Source organism: Bombina bombina, chromosome 4, assembly GCF_027579735.1.
Source record: "Bombina bombina isolate aBomBom1 chromosome 4, aBomBom1.pri, whole genome shotgun sequence".
In the NCBI taxonomy this organism is placed as follows: Eukaryota; Metazoa; Chordata; class Amphibia; order Anura; family Bombinatoridae; genus Bombina; species Bombina bombina.
Window position 1 is genome coordinate 76,599,733 of NC_069502.1, and position 10,900 is coordinate 76,610,632.

Here is a 10,900-nt window from a genome sequence, read left to right on the forward strand (position 1 = left end):
TTATGTCCCTTTAAGGAAGTTTACTATGAAATCAAGAGATTTCAGTGAAATTTCATGAGATCACAGTAAAGCAAAGCAAGACCTCAGCACTGCTGATGCTGATTGGCTCGTTTGTTTTTTCTTTTCAACCATCTGATGGACAGTAGTTGAATTCTAACTTCACACAGCACTTACTCTTGTGAGCTGATTTTTTTACATAGAGATGCTCAGGTGATATTTTCATGTCAGCTTTTTACAGTTATGCTGCATCAATTTCATGTGATTTAGCATATGAGTATTATGTCCCTTTAAATGCTGTTTGGAGTCTGGTTCACCCACAAACGCCTCCTTGCACATTCATTGTTTCAGCCCCTCTCTCTGACCCAAAGCTTCTGGTCATCCTCACAGCTCTCCTTCCCCAACACATTTCACACAATTATTGTCATAATCACTATGTGCAGGAGGACTTGAACCTCATAGAATTTGACGGTAGATAAGAACCAAAAAGGCCCATCAAGTCTACCCATATTATACAGGGAGTGCAGAATTATTAGGCAAGTTGTATTTTTGAGGATTAATTTTATTATTGAACAACAACCATGTTCTCAATGAACCCAAAAAACTCATTAATATCAAAGCTGAATAGTTTTGGAAGTAGTTTTTAGTTATAGCTATTTTAGGGGGATATCTGTGTGTGCAGGTGACTATTACTGTGCATAATTATTAGGCAACTTAACAAAAAACAAATATATACCCATTTCAATTATTTATTTTTACCAGTGAAACCAATATAACATCTCAACATTCACAAATATACATTTCTGACATTCAAAAACAAAACAAAAACAAATCAGTGACCAATATAGCCACCTTTCTTTGCAAGGACACTCAAAAGCCTGCCATCCATGGATTCTGTCAGTGTTTTGATCTGTTCACCATCAACATTGCGTGCAGCAGCAACCACAGCCTCCCAGACACTGTTCAGAGAGGTGTACTGTTTGACCTCCTTGTAAATCTCACATTTGATGATGGACCACAGGTTCTCAATGGGGTTCAGATCAGGTGAACAAGGAGGCCATGTCATTAGATTTTCTTCTTTTATACCCTTTCTTGCCAGCCACGCTGTGGAGTACTTGGACACGTGTGATGGAGCATTGTCCTGCATGAAAATCATGTTTTTCTTGAAGGATGCAGACTTCTTCCTGTACCACTGCTTGAAGAAGGTGTCTTCCAGAAACTGGCAGTAGGACTGGGAGTTGAGCTTGACTCCATCCTCAACCCGAAAAGGCCCCACAAGCTCATCTTTGATGATACCAGCCCAAACCAGTACTCCACCTCCACCTTGCTGGCGTCTGAGTCGGACTGGAGCTCTCTGCCCTTTACCAATCCAGCCACGGGCCCATCCATCTGGCCCATCAAGACTCACTCTCATTTCATCAGTCCATAAAACCTTAGAAAAATCAGTCTTGAGATATTTCTTGGCCCAGTCTTGACGTTTCAGCTTGTGTGTCTTGTTCAGTGGAGGTCGTCTTTCAGCCTTTCTTACCTTGGCCATGTCTCTGAGTATTGCACACCTTGTGCTTTTGGGCACTCCAGTGATGTTGCAGCTCTGAAATATGGCCAAACCGGTGGCAAGTGGCATCTTGGCAGCTGCACGCTTGACTTTTCTCAGTTCATGGGCAGTTATTTTGCGCCTTGGTTTTTCCACACGCTTCTTGCGACCCTGTTGACTATTTTGAATGAAACGCTTGATTGTTCGATGATCACGCTTCAGAAGCTTTGCAATTTTAAGAGTGCTGCATCCCTCTGCAAGATATCTCACTATTTTTTACTTTTCTGAGCCTGTCAAGTCCTTCTTTTGACCCATTTTGCCAAAGGAAAGGAAGTTGCCTAATAATTATGCACACCTGATATAGGGTGTTGATGTCATTAGACCACACCCCTTCTCATTACAGAGATGCACATCACCTAATATGCTTAATTGGTAGTAGGCTTTCGAGCCTATACAGCTTGGAGTAAGACAACATGCATAAAGAGGATGATGTGGTCAAAATACTCATTTGCCTAATAATTCTGCACTCCCTGTATGTTACTGTTTTCTTAGGGACAGCCTTATATGCATGTCCCAGGCATTTTTGAATTCCTTTACATTCTTTGGGTTTACCACCTCAATGGGAAGTTTATTCCATGAATCCACCACCCTTTCTGTAAAAAAATGCTTTGTTGCATTTCTCCTGAATCTGATACCCTCGAACTTTAGATTGTGACCCCTTGTTTTGGTATTTGTTTTTTTTGTGGAAAATGCTTTCCGCTTTTACTTTATTAAGTCCCTTCATATATTTGAAGGTTTCTATCGTGCCACCTCTTTCTCTTCTATCCTCTAAACCAGGGGTCAGCAACCTTGGGTCCCAGATGTTTTGGAACTACATTTCCCATGATGCTGAGACACTCTGTAGGCTGCCTGAGCATCATGGGAAATGTAGTTCCAAAACATCTGGGGGACCAAGGTTGCTGACCCCTGCTCTAAACTATACATATTTTGGTCATGGAGTCTTTCCTTGTACGTTTTATATTTTAGACCGTTTACCATTTTAGTAGCCCTCTTTTGGACAGTTTCTAGTGTCTTTCTATGTTTCTGAAGATATAGTCTCCAGAACTGTGCACAGTATTCCAGATTTGGCCTAACTAATGATATGTAAAGTGGCATAAGAACCTTGCTAGATTAAGAGACATCGGTATCCGAACTCATAGACCTGTAATCTTACTGTGAACCACTAGAGGGCATTATCTTATTTGGCATGTGCTGTCTGTATTATATATGATTCCTCAGGTGTGTCAGGTTTAAAGGGACAGTTAATAAGACATTTCTGTTATCCTGCTATAGAATAACATTTTTTTAGTCAGCCGAGTGCATTTCCATCTCTGAGAATTAAATAATTTCAGAGCTTAACACAGAGGGTAAAATAAATAATGAGTTGTTTCATTCTAACTAGATGTTTTATATTAAAATCTCAAGGTGTTTACTGTCACTTTTAAAGGTCCATAAAATCTAATATTTTTCTTTCAGGATTCAAATACAGAATTCAACTTTAAACAACTTCCCAATTTACTTCTATTATATAATTTGCTTCATTTACTTGGTATCCTATGTTTAAAAACATACCTAGGTAGGCTTAGCAGCAGCAATGCTAGCTGCTAATTTATGGCTGCACTTCTATACCTCTTGTCATTTGTTCACCCAATGCGTTCAGCTAGCTCACAGTAGTGCATTGCTGCACCTTTAATAAAGGATGCGAAGAGAATGAAACAAATTTGATAATACAAGTAAACCGGAAAAGTGTTTAAAATTGTATGTTCTACCTAAATCATGAAAGAAAATGTGGGTCTTATGTCCTTTTAACTGACTATAAAAGATGGTTCCTTTTGGCTCTGGCATTGCAAGTTCACTTTGTCTCAGCCTCTGGTCCAGTGTTTATTCTGCTGTGTTGTTTCATCCTGGTTTGACCATGGCTGGTTCTTGACCTCGCTGCCAGCCTTGACTTGGGATAATCTTCTGACCTTGCTTTGCCTCTGGTACTTTGTCATATCTTCTTTGGATTCTCTTTGACTTAAAATCAAACAGGGAGACCTGATAGGGAAGAATCTATGGCTGACATACGTTAAATACTAACTACTGAAATCTCACACATGTTCAGTGCGCCTCAGGGTGTTGGTAAAGGAAGTGCAGGGCGACTAACCCGGAGCGTAGCTAAGGGTTAAGGCCTGGTTGAGTGAGTGCCTCTGTGTGTGTGTTTTGTTACAATGTTGCATTGTGCTGGGAGGGGTTTACTTACCTTATATATGGGATGTGCAGGGAGTCCACTTCCTCTTTGTTCCGGTGGATCCCTGGAAGTTCTTTCAGCATGGATCATAGCAGAATTTCCCTGGAGGACGAACCTGCAGAGTGGGAAGAGATGGACCTTGAGGACATCAAATGGGTGGCACCCTCCCCATCGGGGACTATCACGGTGGGTCAGGGCCATGTTTCAGGGCTTTCTATCTCTACTTCCCCTTCAGCGCGAGGGAGGGTAGTCCCACTCTGTTCCCCTCTGCTGAACGGGTAGGGCGGGATGATGAGGCTAGGCCTGCCCAGGCTTATCAACCGGTGGGGCAGTGCCTTCAATTGGTGTCTACTGGGGGTACTGGGCCGGAGGTGCACGGCCCGGGAGCGGGCAGTAGGCTGGCGTCACAGGTGGTAGGCATTAGGCTGGGGTCCCAGGGTAGCTCGGGGCTTCATATCGACGAGGGCTCGGTAGGCCCGTTAATCGGTGGCATGGGAAGTGGGAGCAGTGAGGTGGCTCGAGCAGGGCCTAGGGGGTCATGAGCAACTGGGACCCTGAGTAGCGGGTCCGCTTGCCAGGAATTGCAAGCCGTAGGCCTGCAGGGATCGGTATCGCCCAGCAGGACCGAAGCGGCTGGATCAGGGCAAGTGGTAACGAGGGCACGCTAAGATCAGTGCCAGTCCAGGCAAGGGTTCAGCGGGCAGTGAGTGCGGGGATGTAGGCCCTGTAAGGGTGGCTGGCAGGTTTGTGGATGAATATGAGTGTGTGCCGACTGCCAGCATGGATGAGGAGCCTGCAGTTTGGTGTGAGACAGTGACCATGAGTATGGTCAGGAATATGGGGCTGGAGAGGATAGGGAGGAGACGGCTGGCTCTTCCCGTGGTACTCCCCTCTTGTCCTCTGTGTTTCAGGTACCCATGGCGTCTTCATCTGGCAGTGATGCTGCACCTCAGAGGTCTCGGGCTCTTGTTCCCAGAGCAGCGGCAACGCGATCTGACGACCACAGCCCATCGGGATCTGGCCAAGGACCTTTGGCATCCTCTTCAGGTGAGTGCCAATTTGATTTGTCCCGGGGGGGGGGGGTATGACTCATCTACCTCTAGTAGGTCCGGGTCTGGGTCAGAGAGCGATAGGTCCCTGGGTTTGCACACAAAAGGCCATAGGAGAATGTACAGGATGTTGAGAAAAATGAGTAGGGGCAAATCTGGGGAGGGTAATGTCGGTTATCTGGCTCAGGTGGGCTCACCACAGGCCATGGACAAAAAGGCGGTATTGCATATGGATACATACTCATGCAAGATGCATAGTTTGCACGCCCACCCGAAGTCAAAAATGGTAAATCGGATACAGGATGGTAAGTACGTCAATATGTTTGAATTATCCGCTAAAGCCTTTAAGTTCAAAGAATTGGCGGAAGACGGGACGGGCCTGAAGAAATTCAAAAGGCCTGACATATTTGAAGAATGGCATCATTGCTTTAGGGTGTACACTACGTGCTATTTAAAAAGGCACCCAGAGCAAGGTACTGCTCTGTTTAAGTACGTAGACACTATTGATGCCATCCAGAGGAAATATGCAGATGGAGCCTGGAGGGATTACGATATGCTCTACAAGAAGAAAAAGGTGGGTAACCCATTGCTTGACTTTGGCACCTTGGATCTTCACCTTTGGTATACAATATGAGAAGTGTGCGCAGAGCCTAAATACAAAACTCCTAAAAGTCCTAAAAATCCCCTAGAATTAGGATAAGAAACAGATAAAACAAAAGTATATATTTAGGAGCGCTCAAGGCTAAAGGGAAAAGAGGTGTAACTGTGTGGCTCTATATAGATACTATAAACGACCCAAGATATACCAAAGATATACCAAATATATAGAAATATATATAGCAGCACTACACAAGGTATATTAAAAAATTGCAGCAATAAACAATAAAAGTCGCTGATTATTAAAAGAAAAAAAGATAAAAAGTATATTGCCACCACTTAAAAGTTAATGAGACGAATTGCCAAAAACATTGTGTCCCAGGCAATTGTATAAATCCAAACCACAGGGTAGTGGGTATATATGAGCAGTCCTTAACGAATAATGCTACACAGTACCTGGATATGGAGTGATCGTAAGCACAGGGTAACAAGCACCACTTACTAACTGCTTTTGCTCTGTGTGTACTGCGCCTTTCACCGTTAGGACACGTGTGGTGAATCTTGTCAGCTGCTTCGGTCTAATCGGATAGTGTTACATTCAAACACTTCAGCTGATCCGTTAATCCACTCTCAGTATTAAAAAGTGTATCCGCTCTTAGTGCAATAGCACGCTGGATACTAGAAAATCCTTGAAAGTGTTTATAATGAAACTTCAGCAGGGACCACACAGTTACACCTCTTTTACCTATAGCCTTGAGCCCTCCTAAATATATACTTTTGTTTTATCTTCACCTTTGGGCTCATCTCGACCCAGAACGGGTGGCACAGGCGGCCCCCGGGGTTGTTGCTCCTGGGTCTATGCAGCACCCACGATTTCGACGGCGGCAAGGGGGAGTGTGCCGGCTTTTTCAAGATAAGTCATGTGAGAAGGGCGCATCCTGCACGTTCAAGCATGTGTGCAAGTTCTGCAGTGGGCAGCACCCTGGTGTCGACTGCTCAATAAAGCGGGACTACCAAACTGAACGGTTTGGGCCCAAGGGAAGTTCTGCAGGTAAGGGCGGACTCGCCTCTTAAGGTTCCTGTCATTGGTAAGTGGTTGAGCAGATACCCAATCAGAGCAGCTGCTCTTTTGCTGGACTCCGGTCTGCGCTATGGTTTCACTATTCCGGTAGTGGACCAGATGCTAGGGTCCAGGGTTAGGAGGAATTTGAAGTCGGCCTCAGTTCCCGGAGGCGGTCCAGGAAAAGCTAGGTAAGGAGGTAGCTTTAGGCAGGGTCGCAGACTCCTTTACGGATTTACCGATTCCGGATTTGGTGATATCTCCACTGGGAGTGGTGCCCAAGAAGGAGACTGGTAAGTTCAGGCTAATACAGCACCTATCCTACCCAAAGGGGCACTCAGTGAATGATGCCATCTCTGCGGCTCTAAGCTCGGTGCACTACTAGTCGTTTGACGACGCACTGGATATAGTGCGGGGAGTGGGACCCCGAGCCTTGATGGCGAAATTGAACATTGAGTCTGCATTCCGTCTCATTCCCATTCACCCGTCTTCCTTCAGTTTGATGGGGTGCTGGTTCAAAGAGGGCTACTAAGTGGACCGGTGTCTGCCCATGGGTTGCTCCATATCCTGCTCCTGTTTCAAGGCATTTAGCTCTTTCCTCCACTGGGCGGTAGCATCAGCTGCAGGAAATGACAGGATCGCCCACTATTTAGATGATTTCCTGTTAGTGGGAGCTCCTAGTTCATTGGAATGTGCCTCTTTGATGAACGTCATGAGGTTCATGATGGCCAGGTTTGGGGTCCCTTTAGCCGAGGATAAGATGGAAGGTCCTTGTACATGTCTGACGTTCCTGGGCATGGAAATAGACTCAGTAGCAAGGGAATGTAGATTGCCAAGGGATAAGGTGAGTAGGATGTTACTGGCTGTTAGGGTAATGGCCACGGCAGCATCGTGCTTATTGAGGGAGCTGCAATCGCTCCTAGGCCTGCTAAACTTCGCAGGGAGGGTCATCCTGTGGGGTAGGATTTTTAGTAAAAGGCTTGAAAGGCAGTTGGGGGGCGGCAAGACAGCATCTTCACGCATCAGGATCACGAGAGAACTGGTGGCGAACTTGCAGGTATGGGAGAGATTCCTGCAAGACTTCAATGGCATATGCATGTGGAGCTGCGATCCAGTGTCTAATCAGAAGCAGCCAGAGCATTTGGGTATGGTGCATATTTTGATGGGGCATGGAGTGCGGAGTGCTGGCCGTCTGGTTGGGCGGACCTTGGGCTTACACGCAACCTATGCTTCTTGGAGTTGTTTCCCATCATAGTAGCAATTCAGCTGTAGGGTCATCTCTTTCGCGACCAGGCTGTGATTTTCTGGATGGACAATCTCGGTGTGGTTTTCGCCATCAATAGACTTTCGCCCTCATCGCCTGTGGTGGTGCATTACCAGCGGCACTTGGTGTTGAGATGCCTGCAGTCGAATATCGACTTCAGAGCTCACCATGTCCCCGGGGTGCAGAATATAGTTGCAGATGCTATGTCCCGCTTCCAGTGGGAGGCGTTCAGGGCCACGGCTCCGGCTGCTAATGGTCTTCCTTGCCCTTCCTTTTTGTGGCAGATGGAGATGGAATGCAGCGGCAGATTCCTCTAATCCATGCATCCCTAGCACCGGCTACTTGGACGTCTTATGTGAGGTACTGGAGCGAATGGGTGAGCTTTTGCGACCTCCATGAATTGCCTTCTTGCAAAAGGTGAGCAGCGCTTCCTACTACAGTGGCTAGCCGAGCTGAGAGGTAAGCAGGTGAAAAAGGGGGCAGTGGTGTCCAGGCTTTCTGCAGTTGCTTTCTTTTGCGGGCTGTACGCGTTTAAGGACGCGTCACGCTCCTTTCTCGTGAAACAGATCATTCGGGGTTGGGGGGCGTTTGGAGAACCCGCAAAGAGATGCCAGGGAACCAATCACAGTGGATCGGCTGGTAAAATTTTTAGAAGTATTGCCAGCAATTTGTTCCTCGCCTTTTGAGGTCAAGCTGTGCAGGACGGCCTTCGGGTTGGCATTCCATGGCGCGCTGAGAGTGGGGGAGTTGGTTCCACCTTCTAAGGCAGCTGTAAGCGGTGGGGGATCATGCACAATCACGTTAGGGTGATGGATGATTCAGTGCTTCTTTTTATTCCCAGGTCTAAGACGGACCAAGAAGGCCGGGAGCCTGGCTTTCTCTACCAGGGCAACCAGGTGTCACCTGTTGCCGTTGCGGTTGGTATCTTCATACCTGGAAGTGCGACCAGGAGGATCTTCCAGGTTTCTTATTCACGTGCACGGGGATCCGTTGAAGCGATACCATTTCAGGAAAATATTGGGTTGAGTAGCTCAGTGGGCTGGTCTTAATGGTTTGTGTATTGCACCACACTCATTCAGGGTGGGGGCGGCCACGACGGCAGCGAAATTGGGCTGGTCCTCTGACCGTATTCACTCATTGGGGCGCTGGAGATCACAGCGGTTCAGATCCTACATCAGGCCGTTGTACTCTTAGTGGGATAAGTGTTTTTGGAATAGTGGGTAAGGGGTCTGGCCATGTAAGCTTGAGGTCCAGTCCAATATGGTTGCAAGCTAATTGTTGTTTCTTTTTCAGGCACACGTCCAGGTCCTGTTCAGGTGTGGATCATTGGCCATTTGTACGTGCACTGGGCTGCAATTGGAGCTGCGGCTATACCAGGAGGACAACAGCTAGGATTCCCATCGTCCACGGCTGTGTTGCATGGGAACATCTCAGCAGCCCATAAGGGGTTATATAGGCAGGATGGGGTTCATTTAGAACCGGCAGGAGTAGATCTGTTCCTTCAGAACATCAGGCAGGCATTACTCCTAAGGTTGTAGTGTGGTGGCGGCAAGAGTCTGGACCGTTTAATCTGCAGGTCTGTCTCTTGTGGCGGGCGGTCAGGATCAGCGCAGGCTGGAAGGAGGTTTGAGTGACGGCCATTGCAGTCAGGGTGACGCCCCAGGCTTGGGCGTGCTCTGACTGGTTACGATGGGCAGACAAAAGCTGCGTAGAGTATCTTCGCCTTGTGGTCTGCAGCAGTGTCCCCTGTCCATTTTCTAGAAGTAGTTATATAATTAGTTATCTAGGCCCCGATTGTCGCCACCCATGTTTTTACCTGTCGTTTACCAGTTCCCATTGCTTGGTATTAATAAATGCGACCCACGGGTCTTTCACCCACCTAATGTGTTGAGTCTTTATTGACAAAAGTTATTAAGTTCAGCTGTTAAGCTAAGTTATTGAGTTATTACTTATTTAAGGTTATGGTCAGCCACTCAAGAAAAGTAGGGCATTTAATCCCTTAAGGAAGTGCAGGGCGACTAGCCCGGAGCATAGCTAGGGTTGCCGCCTCAGCCATGTTTTCCTGGACACTTATGAGTTACACATGCTGCAGAGTGTGCAGGGAGGAACATGTATTGTGTTGTGTTTCTGGATAGCACTATTCATATTCCTCCCTTCACACCCTGCAGCATGTGTAACTTATAAGTGTTCTGTATTTTAAGGGACGGGTGGCAACCCTAAGCGTACCTAAGGGTTAAGGCCTAGTTGAGTGAGTGCTGCTGTGTGTGTGTTTTGTTACAATGTTGCATTGTGTTGGGAGGGGTTTACTTACCTTATATATGGAACGTGCAGGGAGTCCACTTCCTCTTTGTTCCGGTGGATCCCTGGAAGTTCTTTCCCCACCCTCCCATCTGTGTTATACAATGTTATGTTTTATTGTAAAGGTGGCAAACGATTTATTTAGCGTCACTCTATGAGACTAGGTTGTCTGAGGCAGGAAGAGGGTTACTCGAACTACTTCCTTAAGTCCAAGGACGGTAGATTGAGCTCCCCAGTTGACATGCTGTTCGTCAAGTCAAGGCTGGACCCATTTAATCCCTTATGGATGCAAACTGTGTACATTACAGGTGCACAATAAAATTATTCTGTAGTTATTTTCTCTGATCACTAGTTAGAAAATGCTAATTTAAAGGGACATAAAACGCAAACATTTTCTTTCATGAGTCAGATAAAGAATACAATTTAAAGCAACTTTCCAATTTACTTCTATTATCAAATTGTCTGTTTTCTTGGTATCCTTTGTTGAAAAGCAGGGAGAGAAGTTCAGGAGCGCGCGTGTCTACAGCACTATATGGCAACAAATTGCAACAATGTTATACATTAGCAAGAGCACTAGATGGCAGCACTATTCCTGTCATGTAGTGCTCCAGACGTGCACGCTACCCATCTAGATATCTATTCAACAAAGAATAACATGAGAACAAAGTACAGTTGATAATAGAAGTAAATTGGAAACTTTTTAAATTGCATCCTCCATCTGAATCATGAAAGAACAATTTTGGGTTTCATGTCCCTTTTAATTGCAGGCTGAAACAATGTGGAACAGGAGTATTTTGATTGCCAATATATTGCACAAATGGTGCAGGTAGCA